Source organism: Oryctolagus cuniculus, chromosome 8 (assembly GCF_964237555.1).
Source record: "Oryctolagus cuniculus chromosome 8, mOryCun1.1, whole genome shotgun sequence".
NCBI lineage: Eukaryota > Metazoa > Chordata > Mammalia > Lagomorpha > Leporidae > Oryctolagus > Oryctolagus cuniculus.
In genome coordinates, this window is record NC_091439.1 from 84,239,416 (window position 1) to 84,258,756 (window position 19,341).

The 19,341-nt window shown below is 40.6% G+C and overlaps 1 protein-coding gene and 1 non-coding gene across 3 annotated transcripts in view; one reads left to right on the top strand and one right to left on the bottom strand.

The window, feature by feature from the left end:
* Nucleotides 1-19,341, top strand: part of RASGEF1B (RasGEF domain family member 1B) — a 653,322-nt gene that overhangs the window by 473,718 nt on the left and 160,263 nt on the right. The gene's annotated exons all lie outside the window — the stretch shown is intronic.
* LOC127483341 (small nucleolar RNA SNORA5) lies at nucleotides 3,285-3,411 on the bottom strand. The gene has a single exon (XR_007909536.2). It is a non-coding gene; the product is annotated as a small nucleolar RNA SNORA5 (small nucleolar RNA).

Consider the following 19,341-nt stretch of genomic DNA (forward strand, 5'->3'; position numbering starts at 1 on the left):
TTATTTAACATGAAGTTTGTTTTTAAAGATTTATTTTATTTATTTGAAAATCAGGGTTACACAGAGGAAGAAGGAGAGTCAGAGAGAGAGATAAAGGCCTTCCATGCACTGGTTCACTCCCCAACTGACTGCAATGGCCGGAGCTGCGCTGATCCAAAGCCAGGAGCCAGGAGCTTCTTCCTGGTCTTCCACGAGGGTACAGGGCCCCCAAGGACTTGAGCCATCATCCACTGTTTTCCTAGGCCATAGCAGAGAGCTGGATTGGAAGTGGAGCAGCCGGGACTCTAAGCAGCCCCCATATGGGATGACGGCACAGTAGGCGATGGCTTTACCTGCTATGCCACAGCACTGGCCTCCTACTCAACATTTTTTAAAAGGTTTATTTATTTATTTGAAAGGTAGAGGCAGAGAGAGAGAGAGGGAGAGAGAGAGAAAGAGAAAGGTCTTGTATCCACTGGTTCATTCCCCAAATGGCTGCAAGGCCGGAGCTAGGCTGGATCCAAAGCCAGAGTTTGAAGCTTCTTCTGGGTCTCCCGTGTGGGTGCAGGGGCCCAAGGGGGCTTAGGCCTTGTTGTGCTGGTTTCCCAAGTGTGTCAGCAGGGAGTTGGATCAAAAGTGGAGCAGCCAAGTTTGGAACAGGCGCCCATATGGGATGCTGGCATCCCAGGCAGAGCCCAACTTGCTAAGCTACAGCGCCAGCCCCTACTCAACATGTTTTAACTTCACATTATAGCATTAGCATTTTACAATGCTATTACATAGATTTCAAAAATCTCAATTTTAATAACTAATATTTGAGTGTATTGCTATAGCTTAAGTTATTTTTACCAACAGTCAATTGTGAACTTATTGGTTGCTTCTAACTTTTGTCTTGATAAATAATGGTAAAAATAGATAATGTAATTTCCTAGATCTATGTAAGTTTCGAATATTACTTCCTTATTGTTTCTAGCAATGTGTGAAAAGGTTAGAAACTTAAAATCTCACCATACATACTGCTCTATTTTGCATTGCAAAACCGCTTTCAGTCTAAGTTTCTACTAGTAGTATGTTAGACAGTTAATTTCACTCTTTCCAAAAGCAATGTTGTAAGTTTTCATCTTTGCTGCTTTGATAGGATAAATCATGTCTCATTGTGTTCATCTGCTGTTGTCTGCATACTAGCAGAGTTGGTTTTGTTTTCTGTATCCATTTGTTTTTCATATTTCTGCTTCAGTAAAGTGTATGTGAATGTCTTCGATCCTGTTTCCTATTGGAACTTTAGTGTTTTCATAGTGACTTTTTTTTACACATGTGACAAGGTCCATAGGAAAATATAGCATGTGGTTGTTTAATTGCTGAGTGTTTGTAATTGCTCCGCCTTTACCTCTCTCTCCCATTCATCATGGCCTTACTCATAAGAAGGAATGCTGACTCCATGGATTGGAATATGAAAAGGTGAGAGAATACAGGCTACACTGATGTACATAAGAATAGGTGCGTAAATATATACAAAAAGAAGATTAGAAATATAGAGATACTTGGTTGGGTGGGAGTAGGGGTAGGGGACAGAGAGGAGGTATGAAGATAGCCAGAGGTTGGAAATATTTGGTAGAAGGGAGAAGAAGGAGACCAGAAAAAAAAAAAGCCAGAATGGGCTTCTAACTGGGGGCAAGATGATGAGGGATATGAGCAGTTGCTCTGATTACTGAACTTTTGATTAAAATTATGGACAAAGAGGTTTTTTGTAAATTTTACTGTGTTTTATGTGGTGGAACCTCATGTTTGTTGCTACCTCTGCCCCTCCAAAAAAAAGTGTCATTTGGGTAAAATGGGCTGTAGGAGGGGATAAGAAATCCTAAGTTTATTTTTTAGCTTAAAATCACATGATAAATAGAAATAATCACTCATAATTTTAAATGATTGTTTTTCTCTGACCTTAATTATTTAAGGCTTTAATAAAACTTTATACCAAGGGTATATATTCAGATTTTCCCAGTTGGCATAACATATTAATTGGTTGAGATTCTAAATGTAGGTATTCTTTCATGAGAGTACTTCAAAATTTAATGAAAAATTGAATTAAAGTGTTTTGAAGGAAAAAATTTTGAAACCCACATGTAGTATTTTTTAAATTAATTAATTAATTAATTTTTTTGACAGGCAGAGTTAGTGAGAGAGAGAGCGAGAGAGAGAGAGAAAGGTCTTCCTTCTGTTGGTTTACCCCCCAAATGGCCACTACAACCGGCGTGCTGCGGCCGACAGCGCCAATCCAATGCCAGGAGCCAGGTGCTTCCTCCTGGTCTCCCATGCGGGTACAGGGCCCAAGCACTTGGGCCATCCTCCACTGCCTTCCTGGGCCACAGCAGAGAGCTGGACTGGAAGAGGAGCAACCGGGACAGAATCTGGCACCCCAACTGGGACTAGAACCCGGGGTGCTAGCACCGCAGGCGGAGGACTAGCCTAGTGAGCCCCAGCCACCCACACATAGTATTTTATAACCATATACAATTTCAATGAACTTTCTGAAGACTCCTCATATAGAGCTGTAGAATAAGAATCTACATAGGCATTCTAGGAAGTAGATAAAGTTACTGATGGAACTTAGACCAAAGATTGTCCTTTCCTATTTGGGAACAGTGTTTTCTTTAACCAAATCCTGTAGGAAGCCTCAGACGCACATATGCTGTAATGAGGTTTGAGAGAGCACCCTCCCCCACAGTGAAGCAGGTGACTTGGGTCAATGCTGGCAATCAGTTGTCACAACAGGAAGTCTTCTCATATCATTTATATCATTACCACACTTTTGGACATCTAAGTAAGTCTCTTTTATCTGTATATCTCCATAGAGTTAAATTTACAGATGTATGAATATGTATGTTTGGAGGGACCCAAGTTCATCTTTCCTGAGAGTATTTGAGTGGTGTCAGTATTTACATTTAATATGAAAGTAATTATTGGAAGAATGGTTTTTCATGTTTAGGATGAGGTGAAGATCTAGGATGATTGCTTTTTCTCTACGTTCCCCAATTACTTCCAGAGCCATCATGGGGAAGTTCATTCCCTCCCTGTTAGTATATGATGCATAGAGCTAATTGTACATTTTGAATATTTATTTTAATCTGGTGACCATACTGCTTTTAACATTTAATTAGAATGTTTTATTGTTCTCCTGGATTTTCTAAACATAGATGTATACTCCCTATAGCTAGAAATACAATATCAGAAAGATAAAATCAACTCCATTTTTATATATATATATATACATGTTTTCCTCTCTTTTATTTATTTATTTTTTCTTTTCTCGCTGTCTGTGACCAAATGTATCTGTGAGCCCGACCTGGGGGGACAGGGCTCATAAGTCACAACTCCACAGCCTTTCGGGCCAGCACCTGCCACAGGCAGGCAGGTGTCTAATTTGACACAGCTGTAGCATTTTTAAATATTTTGGTCAAAAGATATTCCAGGGAAAGTTTCGGGATAGCTTGCAGCTAGCCAGTGACACTTCTGTTTAACTCTGTGATAACACAAGGCTGTCCATTGAGACCACTTTTGTTGGGGAGACATGACAAATGTCATTTCATCTACTCATTAACTTTGTGAGGAAGGCGTCATTAATACAGAACACATTTAACCCCGGTTAAGTACATAATACATCAATTCTGCCCTATGATAGATGAGGAAACCCAACTGTGGAGAAATGAAAAACTTGCCCAGTGTCAAGTGTGCAGTAGCATTTGAGCCCAAGTCTGTATTAGCCTAATCTGTTCTGTTCTCAATGTTGTTGCTTATTTGGCCTTCCAGTAAAAGCAAAACCTTCCATTTACAAATAGCTTGAAATTTTATAAAATGCATTTACACACTTCATCTTGTTTTTCTTCAGAATTAACCTTTGGGTTAAGTAGGCCCTTGATCATTCCTAAATAAAACGAACGAGACACTGAAACAGAGCCTCAGTGGTGGTTAAGCTACAGCGCGGCGTCTGCCGTCCATTCTCTGCAAACAGGTAGTAAGTGAGACAGCACTGAAGAGAAGGCCGGCCGCTGCATCTCAGAGTCGCTCCCGCTGCTTTAAGTAAAACTGGGTTTTCTCTCCTGTGGAACTGATGATAATGAACTGGTGAAACTTTGTGAGAAGACTGGTGTAAGTTTAGGGGTTTGGAAGAAATTCAGGCTAAAAAGATTAATTGTCCCATTATGGTGGGAAGGAGGGCCCACGTGAGAATTTCAAGTCAGTTTGTGTGAAGGGACGTGATAGATTCCCCGCTACCACCAATTTCAAACCCTACCAAGAGCAGCGTTTGGTCTTATATTTTGAAACAGACTCCAGCGTGGATTCCTCACAGCCTGATGGAGGTTTCCCAAGCGTGTGTGCCCACCTGTGAGCTGATACCGTTTCTGTCTTTCTTTTAATAACAACTGGGGCATGTTTATGTTCTTTCCATCTCCCTTAGAATGAAAGCGTAGATTTGGGCTTTAGGCACGTGTGTCATTCCTGTACTCCTACTCTGCTCATCTCAAGGTCACAGTGGCCTTTATCCCATTTTCTCATCCCCGGACTAGATCAGGTTGGGGTGGAGCTCTGACTGCTAACTCTGAATTGCAGTGACATAGAGAACTGAGAACTACTTGCTGCGCCCTCCATAAAAACAATTTGTAATGAGTTCAGCTAGCAAAACAGTACTCAAGGGAGTTTTCGGAAGGCAGGCTAGATTGCTCCGGGCTAAATTCTACTTTTTACGCTAGTGTGTGTGCCTGGGCTTGAATGTGTGTTGCCATTTCTGATCAGAGTGATGGAGCTTTTTCTTGACTCATTTAGGCAACTGCAGGTCTTAGACCTCCTAATACCCGGGGGATAATTTTTAATGGCATTACAATAGCCAATTTGATTGGCAGTTTGGCTTTTCACACATGATAGTCATACGCTGAAATATTATGTAGCCACTAAATGATAGTCATACTCTGAAATATTATGTAGCCATTAAACATTAGATATTTAAAGAATGTGTAAGAATTTGGGAAGACATTTTCTAATCGTCAACTTAAAAAATGTCAATTCAATCCCAGTCCCTGGTATCATCCCCTACCCAGCTCTGGCCATGGAAGGCATTTGGTGATCAAACCCTAGAGTGAGAGCACTCTCCCTGTCTCTCTCAAATAAGTTGTTATTTTTTTATATTATTCAGCATTGTCTCAATTTGTAAAAGTTGAAAAGCCCACACAGACTGACCTGCCGCCAAATCACAGGGCAAGGGAATGGCCAAGCTGTGCATCTCCTGACTCTTAGTCCTGACTGATCTCAGCCGCACACTATACTGCCTTCCCTGAACCAGAAGAGATAAATGCCTCCTACTGCAAGTCAGAGCCTGCAGATCATGAATCTTTGCATGTACAACCTAACTGCAAACTGTACTTTGAATCTTTCAGGATTGGAAGTTTGTTAAAATTATACCCTGTTGATGAAACAGAACTCCAATCCTCAGGTTTCCATAAGCCATCATTCATTTTGCTCTGAGCTACGTTTCGCTGCGGACTTCTGCTTACACATGGTCAGCTCTGTCTGCTTCATGTTAAGTACGAACAATGGAAAAGCAAAGGAAGAATGAGGAGGTTCCCAGAGGTGAAGTACAATCTCCCTCTATACTTGGTCTCTCTCTCCGTGGGGTGCTTTGACTTCCTTCCCTTTGCTGTGTTCCCTCTTGATGGTTTAGCATGGTCTCTTAAGAGAATTCCGTCTTTTGAGTTCAGGGTGAGGTGGAGGCTGGGATGGGCATTAAGGCAGATCTATGATATGAGGGAAACGGAAAGGAAGGTTAGAAATATCTTTAAGTTTTCATTCCAAAACAGGACTTCAAGCTGAAATGAAATACCACCTCTGGCAGGAAAAGGTTCCCGCACAGCTTTGAAACTGGCTCCTGTGGAACCTGGGGGAACAAAAGTCCCAAGGGATTGAGTGAATGCTGGGCATCAGAATGCAGAGATAATCCTGGCTCTAAGGCACTCACAGTGTGACAAATCCCCCTGCACAGAGCCTCAGAAAATGAGGGGCAGCGTGCAAATAGAAGTCCTTGGACTTGATTTTTAGTTTATTTAGGGTTTATTTCACGGTTGACTTAGAAGAGGTTGAGCTAATATGATGCATGTCCCTTGAATGACAGACTCAAGATTCAAAAAGTCTCAGTAATCCGTAAGGATAGCTTGAAACATTACCCAAAGGGAAAAAAGGAGATGAAAACTTTTAAATATAAATAGATGCAAAATATGAAACTCAGAAACAAGCAAACAAACTTTAACTACAAATAAGGAATAGGCTGGTGTTGCTTAATGGTAGTTGACATAAAAACATAGTTGAGGTTCAGTTTATTTGAAGCTAATATGTGTCAAGCATGTCGAAAGCCCTGAACATGGGAAACAACGTTGGAAATCATTCTTTTCAGGTTTTAGTTTTCCATATGAGAAAAATGGCAAAAGCAGACTGAAACATGCTCCACGTAGGGAGGAAGGTCCACAAACTACGCCTTAGCAAATAAGAACACTGCTTGGGATGAGGATATTTACTTTGGGGAATGGGAAGGAAGAATATGTATCCTGGTTTTCAAATGTCTGTGAGATTTTCATGGAGTTAGAGGGCTTTGGTTCCAACCAAAGTTTGAATGGACAGGAGCAGAGCCCATTTCAAAATGAAGAGGATCTCTGTAAGGATCAGAGCTATCCCTAAAGTTGAATGAATATCATGTGAGGCGGCGTGGTCCCTGTTGTTAGAAGAGCTAAGCAGAGGTTAAAGAACATACCAGATGAAGGTAGGATTTCTCCTAAGACTCATTTTATGAATGAATCTCTGTATTCACAGCTTAATGGTAATTTAAATAGTTTTTTTTTTCTTTTAGTGCTACCATTGCACTTGCTATATAAGGCAGATATTGACAAATTAGGATATTAAAATGACTTAGAATAACAGGTAAACATCAGCAGTAAAGGTTGTCACCATGCATTATTTAAGTAATGGGTTTGCTTATACTTGTGAGTGTGCAAAGAGATCTCTGAAATGTTTACTTCCAATTTCCTTGGCAAGAATTTGTTGAGTGTTGCCAAGTGCCCTGTAGGCACTGTAGGGTCAAGATACAAAGACGCAAAAGACATAAGCCCACAGAATTCAGTTGTATTTAGGATTATAATGCAAATCATGTTGAGGATGATATGTTCTTAACGCTACAATGAACTTCTGTTTTAAATTCTTTCTTGATTGAATGTTCCCCATTATGTTAGATGGTTTGACAACCTTAGAGGAAAGTTCTTCAAGTATACCTTGATGAACCATCCCTAATGTTCTAGTAACTTCCATGTAAAACTTTTTAATGTATATCCATTAAGAAAAATGGCTTCCTGACATTATTTTAAAATGGAGAACAATTAAGTGTGTATTTATTGGAAGTACCTTCCTCTATGCTGCTTTCTTTGAATATGTGATGCGTTTTATTCAAAGTACTTACACATGAGATATCTTTTTATCTTATTAGTTGAGCTGGTGAAATTTAAGTTCTGAAGAAATTTCAGATAATTAGAGGTCCTTTGATTTAGAGTATTCCACAGTTAATGTGTGAGCAGGTGTTGGCCCACATTAAGCACTGAGATCAAAACAGAGTTAAATGGGAGGTTGGCTTTGCAGAAGGCTTCAGTAGTGTCCAGCTGGTTCTTTGGACTTCTGCTTAGACATGAGGCAGTGGACAAATCACTTTCCGATATTATTTGCTCCTTGAAGGCTTTGCAACTAGCTTCTGCTGCTTTGTGTTTTTTACAAATTGCATCAAGTTGTTAAAAAAAAAAAAAAAAAAGAGCAACCTCTAAATTTCCATTTATTTTGCAAAAACCACCACATCTATGTATGAAGGATAGGGAGTAGAACTTGAGAAGTTTTTTTTTTTTAATTTGTTTCTCTTTTTTAAAGGATTATTATTTTTAGTTTTACATTTTACCACATTCACTTCATATGTACACATTATATATGTAAACATATTTGCTATTTTTTTCTTGACCAAGAATTTATTGCTATGTTTGAGCTGAAAGGTGATGCTTTGTAACATATTCTCTTTTTTTAAAGATTTATTTATTTATTTGAAAGGCAAAGTTACAGAGAGGCAGAGGCAGAGAGAGAGAGAGGTCTTCCATCCTCTGGTTGACTCCCCAGATGGCTGCAACAGCTGGAGCTGCGTGGATCCGAAGCCAGGAGCTTCTTCCAGGTCTCCCACAAGGGTGCAGGTACCCAAGAACTTGGGCCATCTTCTACTGCATTCCCAGGCCATAGCAGAGAGCTGGATCAGAAGTGGAGTAGCTGGGACTTGAACTGGTACCCATATGGGATGCCACCACTGCAGGAGGCAGCTTTACCCACTATGCCACAGGGATGGCCCCTAACATATTCTTAAGATGAGTGAATTGCTGAAAGTAACCACTAACAACCTGTTTGCAGATACAAGAGTCTTGCAAAGTTGAAAAAATAGACCTCTCAAAACTCATTGTAAACTGAGAGTGGGTTGTACAGGTCAGTCACATGGAATTAGTTGATCCGTATTATTCTGTAATGTTAAAATACATGAATTGGGTTTGTTTAGCAGGTAGAGAGCAATATACACTCATAGCTCTGTCATGGATAGCTATTAAGTGATTCCATTGAATCAGGAGAAGTTGGTTGTAGCTATAATTTATCAATAGTCAGGAAAATAATTTACCCAAGGACGTTCGCTGGATCAGGAGACTATATCAGGTCAATTGGCTCTGCTGAAACGGCAATGCAAACGTACAGAAAAGCGTTTTCACAGAAAAGCTCCCACTTATCTTCGTGAGGGACCTGGGAAAGTCTCATGAAAGGGACGCAGTTCACAGAGAGAATGCTTGGTCGTTTTCATCGTCAGAAAAAGGCCCCGTGTATAAAGTTGCCAATAGGTAGACCTGGCGCTTGCAAGTAGAGCTTTTGGACCTCACCAATTCACTACTTCATTTGAACATTAGGAAAGTGTCTTTTGTTTGAAACAACAACTGCACTGTTTAAGTGGTATGTATCATTTAAATGAGTGGTTCTAGGGCCGACGCTGTGGCGTAGTGAATAAAGCCGCTGCTTGCAGTGCCAGCATTCCGTATGGACGCCGGTTTGAGACCCAGCTGCTCCACTTCCGATCCAGCTCTCTGCTATGGCCTGGGAAAGCAGTAGAGAATGGCTCACGTCTTTGGGTCCCTGCACCCGTATGGGAGACCCAGAAGAAGCTCCTGGCTCCTGGCTTCGGAACAGCGCAGCTCCGGCCGTTGCGGCCAATTGGGAAGTGAACCAGTGGATGGAAGACCTCTCTACCTCTCTCTCTCTCTCTCTCTCTCTCTCTCTCTCTCTCTCTCTGCCTCTCCTTCTCTCTGTAACTCTTGACTTTCAAATAAATAAATAAATCTTTAAAAAATAAATCAGTGGTCCTAAAAGTTCCAGTGCATGACAGTCCCCTAGAGAGCTTGTTGCAAGGCAGATGTCCCGGCAGCCTGTGCACGAGAGACTCTGATGTAGTAGGTTTGAGGTGAGGCCCCGTAATCTGCTTTCAGAATCAGCACAGTGGTAATTTTGATGCTGGTTCCATGAAATCCACTTTGAACAAGTGTGGGGAGCAATTGAGACTAGACTAAGTTACTGGAATTAAGACTTATTCTATGCATCTGCTCTCCCACAATATGGCGCTGGGGAGGAGTAAACTTCTACGCAGCTGCCTCTTGCCAATTTGACTGATAAGCTGCAGGAGCTGATCCTGCTCCTGATTGGAGGAGAGCAGCGTGCTCGGCGTGTGGGTAGCAGAGTTGGGATTGGTGGAAGAGGACTATAAAGGAGGAGAGAGACAACATGCACCAGGAACATCTATCTGAAGGAAACATCTGAGCAGCCCCCGAGAGAGCCGGCCGGCAGTGTGCCGCTCCTCCGCGGAAGCGGGGAAAGTGGCAGGGGGAACCGCCCTTCCACGGAGGTGGAGGGGTCGGCAGCCAACCCGGGAAGGACCAGCAGCAAACCTGGGAAGGGCCGAGCAGACAAAAGAACAGCGCAGGGTCCAGTGTCGTTCCTCCGCGAATGGGGGAGCGACAAACAAGTGTGGAAAAAACCTGGACTTTGAAAGTGGACAGGAGACTACAAATCCTAATTTAGTTCTCATTTGTCAGTAGCCTTAGACAAGGTACTGCATTCTGCATTGGGGGTTCCTTATCTGTACCATGAGGATATGTACTCCTATGGGACTATTGAAAAGATAGAATGAAATGTGTTTAGAAATGTTCATTTTCTCCCAAAGTCTCATTGGTCCAATCAAAAGCTAGCGTTAAGATGAAATTTGGAGGGAAATCTATGTCTGCTGTTAGTACATGACTATGCACTTAATGCCAATACTAGAATACTTCGTAGCATGAAGAGGATGCTATTAGTCATTAAGCTGAGATGGTTGATGTAAACCAGGCCTATATGAGGAGCCTTCAAAAAGTTTGTGGAGGGGCCAGCACTGTGACACAGTGGGTAAAGCCGCCGCCTGTAGTGCAGTCATCCCATATGCACAAATGTTTGAGTCTTGGCCACTTCACTTCCATTCTATCTCCCTGCTAATGCACCTGGGAAATCAGCAGAAGATGGCCCAAGGCCTTGGGCCTCTGTAGCCATGTGGAAGACCTGGAGGAAGCTTGTGACTCCTGGCATCAGCCTGGCCCGGCCTTGGCCATTGCAGCCATCTAGAGAGTGAACCAGTGGATGGAAGATCTCTTTCCTTCTCTCTCTCTGTAACTCTGCCTTTCAAATAAATAAATAAAATCTTTTAAAAAATGTTTGTAGAGGGCCGGCGCCGTGGCTCAATAGGCTAATCCTCCACCTTGCGGCGCCGGCACACCGGGTTCTAGTCCCGGTTGGGGAGCCGGATTCTGTCCCGGTTGCCCCTCTTCCAGGCCAGCTCTCTGCTGTGGCCAGGGAGTGCAGTGGAGGATGGCCCAGGTGCTTGGCCCTGCACCCCATGGGAGACCAGGATAAGTACCTGGATCCTGGCTCCTGCCATCGGATCAGCGCGGTGCGCCGGCTGCAGCGGCGGCCATTGGAGGGTGAACCAACGGCAAGGGAAGACCTTTCTCTCTCTGTCTCTCTCTCTCACTGTCCACTCTGCCTGTCAAAAAAAAAAAAAAAAAAGTTTGTAGAAAATGTGTTTTTGGTATAAAAATTTGAAATCCATGCATATTCTTTTTTTCCTAAAGATTTATTTATTTATTTATTTGAAAGGTTGAGTTACAGAGAGGCAAAGAGAGAGAGAGAGAGAGAGAGAGAGAGAGAGATCTTCCATCTGTTGGTTCACTCCCCAAATGGCTGCAACAGTCGGATCTGAGCCAACCTGAAGCCAGGAGCCAGGAGCTTCTTCTGGATCTCCTACACAGGTGCAGGGGCCCAAGGACTTGGGCCATCTTCTACTGCTTTCCCAGGTCATAGCAGAGAGCTGGGTCAGAAGTGGAGCAGCTGGGACTCTAACTGGTGCCCATATGGGATGCTGGCACTGCAGGTGGTGGCTTTACCTGCTATGTTGCAGAGCCGGCCCCCATATGTACTCTTATAGTCATCTTAATTACCAGTAAGATGAAAGACCACATATTTGCACATTTGAAACCTGGTCTACTCTGTGTGATTCATAAACTGAGAGGAGTGGATATGGTCTTTGTGGTTGACTTTGGAACAGCCTTAAAACCATTCTTAGTAAGCTCCTTCCAGTCAAAATTCAGCTAATGCATTTGTATTGCTCCTGCATTGCCTAGCATTATTACCTTTACTGAACATAGAGCTATTAGATGGATAACCATCAGTAACTTATTTCCTGTATCAATCCAATTATTTCCAAATTAAAGATACTCTGAATCAATAGTTCTCATTTTCTATTCTGTCTGAACATTTCTAAAGCACCAAAATGCTGTTCAAATTCCTCTATTTTTTTCCTTCTATATAAAACACTGATTGCCAGTCAACCAATGTCTTCATATACCCAAGGATACTATTTTAACAATGGTCAGTCTTGCCTTTGAACAGGATATTATACTTGCTATTGATAGATACTTGGAAGTCATGATAAGAGAGACAGAAAATAAGAGATTTTAATTATTTTAATATCCTTGAGTTGAAATTATTTGACATATAGAGAAAATGGAATATGAAGACATGTTGATTTGAGGATATTTATTACAGAAAAGTTTGTATTAGCAAAGGACCAGAAAGAATCTATGTCCAACAAGATGGGGTTGCTTAAATAAGTAATGGTAACAATTCTCAAAATGTGGTCATAGTCTCCTAGGGATGAGTGCAACATCAAAGCTATTTTCTTAGCAATACTAGGACAGTATTCACCTTTTTCATTGTTTCAGCATTTCCAGACGGTGCAAAAGCTATGGTGGTAAAACTACTGGTGCCTTAGCGTGAACCAAGTATTCTTCCATGCTTCATAGTTTCACTTAAAAAAAAAAAAAAAAAAAAAAAGGAAAGAGAAAAAACAGTTTCACTTAGCATTCTTGATAAAGCAGTGCCAATGACCAATTTAATTAAATCTCACCCTTGAAAACTTGTCTTAACATTCTCTATGACAAAATAGGAAGCATACAAAAGAATTCCTGTCCTTTGTCCCTTTCTTGACTGGAGTATTTGGGTTTTTGCTGTTGTTGAGTTTTTTTAGTTCCTTATATATTCTAGACAGTAATTCTTTGTCAAATGCATCATTTGCAAATGTATTCTCCCATTCTGTTGATGGTCTCTCCATTCTGTTGTTTTGCAGTGCAAAATCTGCTTAGTTCAGTATAATCCCATTTATCTGTTTTTGCTTCTGCTTTTTTTTGGTGGTGGTGGGGAATCGTATCCAAAAATCATTGGCCTATGCCAATGTCTCAAAATGTTTCCCTTTTGATTATTTTTGGTAGCTTCATACAAATGGCCAACAAATACATGAAAAATCATTCAGTTTCACTGGTCATCAGGAAAATGCAAATCAAAACCACAATGAGTTGTCATCTCATTCCAGTTAGAGTTGCTATTATCAAAAAGACAAAAAATAGCAAAAGTTCCTGAGGATGTGGAGAAAAGGGAACTTTTATACACTGTTGGTGAGAATGCAAATTAGTATAGCCATTATAGAAAACAGCATAGAGGTTCCTCAAAAAACTAAAAAAAGATCTGCCACATGATCCAACTATTCACTTCTGAGTGTATGTAAAGGAAATGAAATCAGTATATGAAAGAGATGCTTGCACACCCGTATTCATTGCAGCACTAACCACAAAAGCCAAGATATGGAATCAACCTGGGTGTCCATCAACAGATGAATGGGTGAAAAAAAGGTTGCATACACACACAGTGGGATATTATTCAGCCATAAAAGGAATGAGACCCTGAGGCTGGTGCAGTGAAATAGCAGGTAAAGCCGCCACCTGCAGTGCCAGCATCCCATGTAAGCACTGGTTGGAGTCCCAGCTGCTCCACTTCCCATCCAGCTCTCTGCTATGGCCTGGGAAAGCAGTGGAGGATGGCCCAAGTGCTTGGGCCCCTGCACTGGTGTGGGAGACCTGGAAAAAGCTCCTGGCTCCTGGCTTTGGATGGGCACAGCTCCAGCCATTGCAGTCAATTGAGGAGTGAACCAGTGAGTGGAAGACTTCTCTCTCTCTCTCTCTCTCCCTCTATCCCTGCCTCTGCCTTTCTGTAACTCCACCTTTCAAATAAATAAATAAATCTTAAAAAAAAAAAAGAATGAGACCCTGACGATTACTGCAAAATAAATGGAGATGGAGATTATTATGTTAAGTAACATAGACACAAAAAGAAAGACAAATACCATATGTTCTCTCTCACATGTGGAAGTTTAAAAAAAAAATTGGTTTGAACTTAGAGTAATGACTATTAGAGGGTGGGAAGAGCATGGGAGAGGGGATAGGAGGTTGGATAGCAGGTACCAGAGCAGAGTCAGATAGAAGTAACAGGTTTGAGTGTTCCCACGGCATAGTGGGCTGACTGTGGTTCACTACAATGTGTTATGCACTGTAGAAAGCACTGGAATAGAGGAGCCGGTAGGCTCCAAACACAAAGAAGAAAGGGAAAGTCCAGTTCCCTGGTTTGATTGGTTTATGCTTATATATGTCTTGAAATATTACTCCAACCCCATAAAAGTGTACGAATATTACATGATAATCAAAAATATTTTTAAAATAAAATAATTTAAGGGAAAAAGCATTTGTGCTGCATACCACAGTGAGAGATTTATCACAATTTAATGAAATTGTTTGAGTTGAAAATTGAACTATAATGAAATGTTTGTCTTCAAAAAAAGACTTACAAGACATATTGATTCAGAATTGGGTATTTGACAGATGCTTTCTCAAAAGTAAATGTATGTGAGTGAAATCGACATTTTGAGATTTGATTATTGTTTATAACCCTTGTCTATGCTCTTGAGGAACAGTGGTTTTTCTATTTGCTACTTGTTGAATTCTTTATTTAGTGGAGGGTTATGGTTGTGATACTAAAGTAAATTGAAAATATGTCATTGTAAAAACTAAAAGAAAAATAAGAAAAGAAGAATGAGGGAGGCGGGGAGGGAGTGGGGGAGGGAGAGTAGGGTAGGAAGTATCATTATGCTCTTAAAACTGTATATATAAAATACAGGAAATGTTTGCCTTTACACAAATTAAAAAATTTTAAATAAAGGTAAATGAAATGAACTTGCCACTTCAAGGGAAACAATCGAATGCATTTCTTCATGATGATAAAATTTGAGCTTTTGAGGGAAAATTAGAATGTTGGCAAGTTTATATCTGCTCCTATGAAATTGATAAGATTCTACTATTGAAAATTTTCTAGGAAGGGTAGTGGTAATGTTAGTGAATATAATTGTATGATACAATAAAATTTATTAACATTTGGAATATCTGTAAATAAGTGAATTCTATTTTCCAGATGCTTAATGCATGATGCTACAAAGTCACAAATGGATAAATGATTCATTCAAAGAGTAAGATAGACCACTAGATTTTAATATAACAAAGTAGAAAAATTTATTAGCATGGTTTTGGATTCTATATTGCAACTAATATTTAAGAATTTTGATGAGTTTAAGTGCAGTCAGAGAAGAATATTCACAATTGTCTGCAAAGGCTATAAAAATACTCCTCCCTTTTCTAATTGTGTATCTGTGTAAGACCAGATTTTCTTCATATGCTTCAACCAAAACAGTATTTTATAACAGATTGACTGCAGAGGCAAATGTGAAAATCCAATTGTCTTCCATTGTGCCAAATATTAAAGGGACTTTCAAATTCTATAAAGAAGCACCATTTTTTCTAAGTACTTTTACTTTGAAATATAGTTAATTTTAATTGATGAAACCTATTTCTCAGTTAATACATAATTAATATATTTTTAATTTTTATCAGGGTTAATTTCTATTAGATATTTATATTGATAAATAAGTATCAAGATAAATATGAAAAACTCTTTGGCATCTTCAGTATTTTTAATGTGTAAACCTCCTGCGGACCAAAAAGCTTTAGAATTACTTAGTTGTGATACATGAACAAAATGGAATCTTACACTGTCGAAAAGAATAGAGTAGACTTTTAAGTGCTTATCTGGAATTCACTGCATTGTACATTGTTAAGTGAATGAAATAAGTGCCTAAGTGTGTATTGTATGATTCCATTTGTATAAAAAGGGAGTAATAAGATATATAGAAACAGAATTACATATATATACATATATGGTTATTTATGTGTATATCATATATACACACACAGAGACATATACACATCATTAAAATAAATAAACTGTGGATACATTTGGAAAAGTGGCCCAAGTTTTACGTAGATAGGAGAATAACTTCTCATGGTATATCCTTTGGTATTCTTTAATTTTCTTTTATCTTATTCAGGAAACTACTTAGTACTTAAAAATAAAAATCATACAAAAAGTGTTAGATTGTCCAACAAATATTCCCTTGAACAGAACTAGCCATGAACGCTAGGACTATGAACACTGCGTTTCCCAACTTTGGCTCATTAACTATTAAAAGAAATATCTCCTTTTGAGTTCACAGTTTCAAATGTTACCTTCAACCATTGCAAGTGAGTACTTTTTGTCCTGCTTCCTATCTTTCTGCAAACATTTAGTTTTCATTAGTATGAAGCAATTTTACTGGGAGTGCTTATTTTTGTTAAAGTGGAATAGCAAAATTTCACAGACAGGAAATGTCTTTTCTTCTTGCTGGATTCAGTTTATCGGAAGAGGGAAAGAAAGACAAACAGAACACCAAGGGCGGAGAAGATAAGCATCGTGGTGGCAGTAATTACCACAAAGAATAAGGGGAAGGATTCAGAGGAGGAAGGGGTTGGGTGGGGATGAGAGTGGATGAGAATGGAAGGAAGAAGAACATTATGGAAAGAAACCAGGAGAGGAGGGGACCTGCACTAGTACAGGGTCAGACAGCTGGTGGGGGTGGGGGGTCGGAACTAGCAATTAGAGGGAAGGATAGAGAGAGACATGTGGGAACAGAGTGGGAGACAAAAACCAATGGGCTGAAGAGAACTCATTTCCAGCAAGCGACTGAGGGATCGCTGGCTCTGGCTGCAGGAGCACTGGGAAGGAAGAGCTAGCTGTCCACGGGAATGCAATAGAAGGCCAGCGGCCACGACTTCGGGCCAGTGGGCCACTAGGGAGTTTTGGCTTAGTTGAGACTCTATTTGGATATGAACTCTGGGCACACAGTTTCCTGGCACAGTGAAGGGTCTCCTTTAACCTTCTGTCCCTGTGTTCCATTTGGAAAGCTGCTGCCTGGTTAGGGGGGACGTGGAGCTGAGATGGGTGAGCGAAGGGCAGGAGCAGAGAAAGACATCCCTGTGATCCGCAGCCTGTGAGGAGGAGAAAGAGGGGGCGCTGAAAGAGCCCTTTATCTCTTGGCCCCGCAGCTGGAGACTGTGTGTCTGTCTCCCCAGCTGAGCCCGAGCCCAGCCACTTCTGACCCAGACAGTCAGTGACAAACAGTGTCCCACCCACCAGCTCGGACGGTGGCCAAGGAGCTGTGGGAGGCAGGGGTAAGCAGAGCAGCGTCCAGGCCAGAATATTAGGGAAATGGAAACTTTGAGAGAGAAGAGGAAAGAGGGGCTTAGCGTCAGCAAAAGTGAAACTGTCCCAGTAGAAAAACTCAAATTGAGGAACAAGGATATGAAGAGGAGCTCTCACTCAAACAGGTTAAAGATATACTTGGCTGGGGTTTGAAAAGCTTATTTTTTATTTATTTCAAAGGCAGAGAGAGAGAGAGAGAGAGAGCGCTTCCATCTGCTGCTTCATTCTCCAAATGCCCTCAATGGCCAGAGCTGGACCAGGTTGAAGCCAGGAGCCAGGAACTCCTAGCAGGTTTCCCACGTACGTGGCAGTGACCCACGTACTTGAGCCATCCCTTGCTGCCTCCCAGGCTATGCATCAGCAGAAAGCTGGATCCTGGGTCAGCAATGGAAGCAGAAGTAGATCCCAGGCACTCTGAGATGAGATGTGGGTGTCCCCAGCGGTGGCTTCACCACTGGACCACAGTGTCTGCCCTCAACTCAATTCTGACTTACAGTTTGCTTATTATTCAACTTGAGGAGAATTTTGGGGGGTTCCATGTCGGTCATTGGTTAGATTTGTTCTCATCACCTGGTGCCAGATCGCCCAGTTTTATCATTTAAGGCTCAGTTCTGGCAACCAGATTGTGTCTAGCCTTGATCAGCTCTTTGCAAGTGGCTTATTGTGTGAGAGAGGGAACACCAGACAGCTGTACCAGGCAGCAGCCAAACTAGCTGCACCAGGAGGCTTTCCTGCGTCGTTGGTGTAGAACATTTATTAGCCTTCAGTGGACAGGGGATGGGGTGGTGGGGTGCACATCCACAGAAAACGAGGCTGGGACAATTCACTCATACTCTTGTCTTCAGGGATGCTGTGACCTGTCTATATGGAATCAATCTACGCAGGGACTAGCAATGTAATAGTCCTATTATCAGGCCAACACTTGAAGAGAAGCAAGTGTTCTTGAGTAATAAGAAAAATGGGCCAAAAGTTTTAAAATTATAATCAAAAATGAGTTATCCTGAGACATCTGGGGATGAGTCATCCAAGACAGCTGACAATTTTTCCTTGAAGCACTAGAATATTTTTATTTCTTACTTGGAAATCGTATTGAAAACAGTTCATTCTTTGCTTTCTTACAGTATATTTTCATTATAATTTTGTATTTCCTTTATTAGTGTTAACTGTTATTAACACTGAGTTGTTTTCCTCTCTAATTACATCATGCTGATCTGGGTGCTATGAGAGGTTATATGCTTGTCTGCCCCTAGGCATCAGCCCTCGATCTAGACATGTCAATGTTTTCTTTCTGTAATTTTCCGTCCCTTTCCTTATTGCCACGCTATCAGCATCTACTCCACCCTACTATTCTCCCTTTCCTGGCTGCTGTCTCTAATCTATTAAGGGCTTGGAAGTCAAATAGTTTTGTGAACAAAAATTATGGATCAGGGAGTAGGGAACGAGCTGTGAATCATCACACAAGCAAAGCACCTGAACTTCACTGTGCTGAATCTGTCAATCTGTTGGCTTCAGCATATGAAGTTTGGGACATCACTTGGATGCTTATAGTTTTTTTGTTTGCTTTATTTTATATTTTCAGTTAACAGAAACTGGCTGGTGTTCTTTCAGTGTATATCAAAGAAATTCTAGCCAATTGTCAAAGTTTCACTAAAAAGAAACTCAAGAGTGGAAATAAAATTTGTGGAAAAGAAGGGTATATTTTCTTCTTTTGTTTCAAAGTGCATTTATTTTCTAAAAACCTAATTCATGCCTGTTTTATAAAACTTGATAAAGAAAACTGAAAAACACAAACATCTCAAAAATCTTTCCAAAGATCCCTACTATTAGGATTAAATTTTTTTAAGATCACCATTTAAAAGAATGCTGGTTCTCTTTCAAATGAGAGCAATGAGACAGAGTTACAGACCTCTACTCTTTTTTTTTTGTTTCTTTTATTTACATTTGTATTAATATGAAATGAATATATTTCCTGTAGTTCATAGGTATAATTCTAAGACTATAACAATATTTCCCTCCCTCCCATTCCTTTCTTTCTTTATTAATTTTTGTGGTAACATTTTTAATTTACAGTCAAAGGTTTAATGCTCTACTAAATAAAGAGTTCACCAAATCATAAGTAGAAAGACCACAGTTCAGAAGGGATGTGTATAAGGGCAATAAACAATAATCAGTTCCACAGATGTCAATTCTACCCATATAAATTAAATTTTTATACTGTAGTCATTTTTATGTACA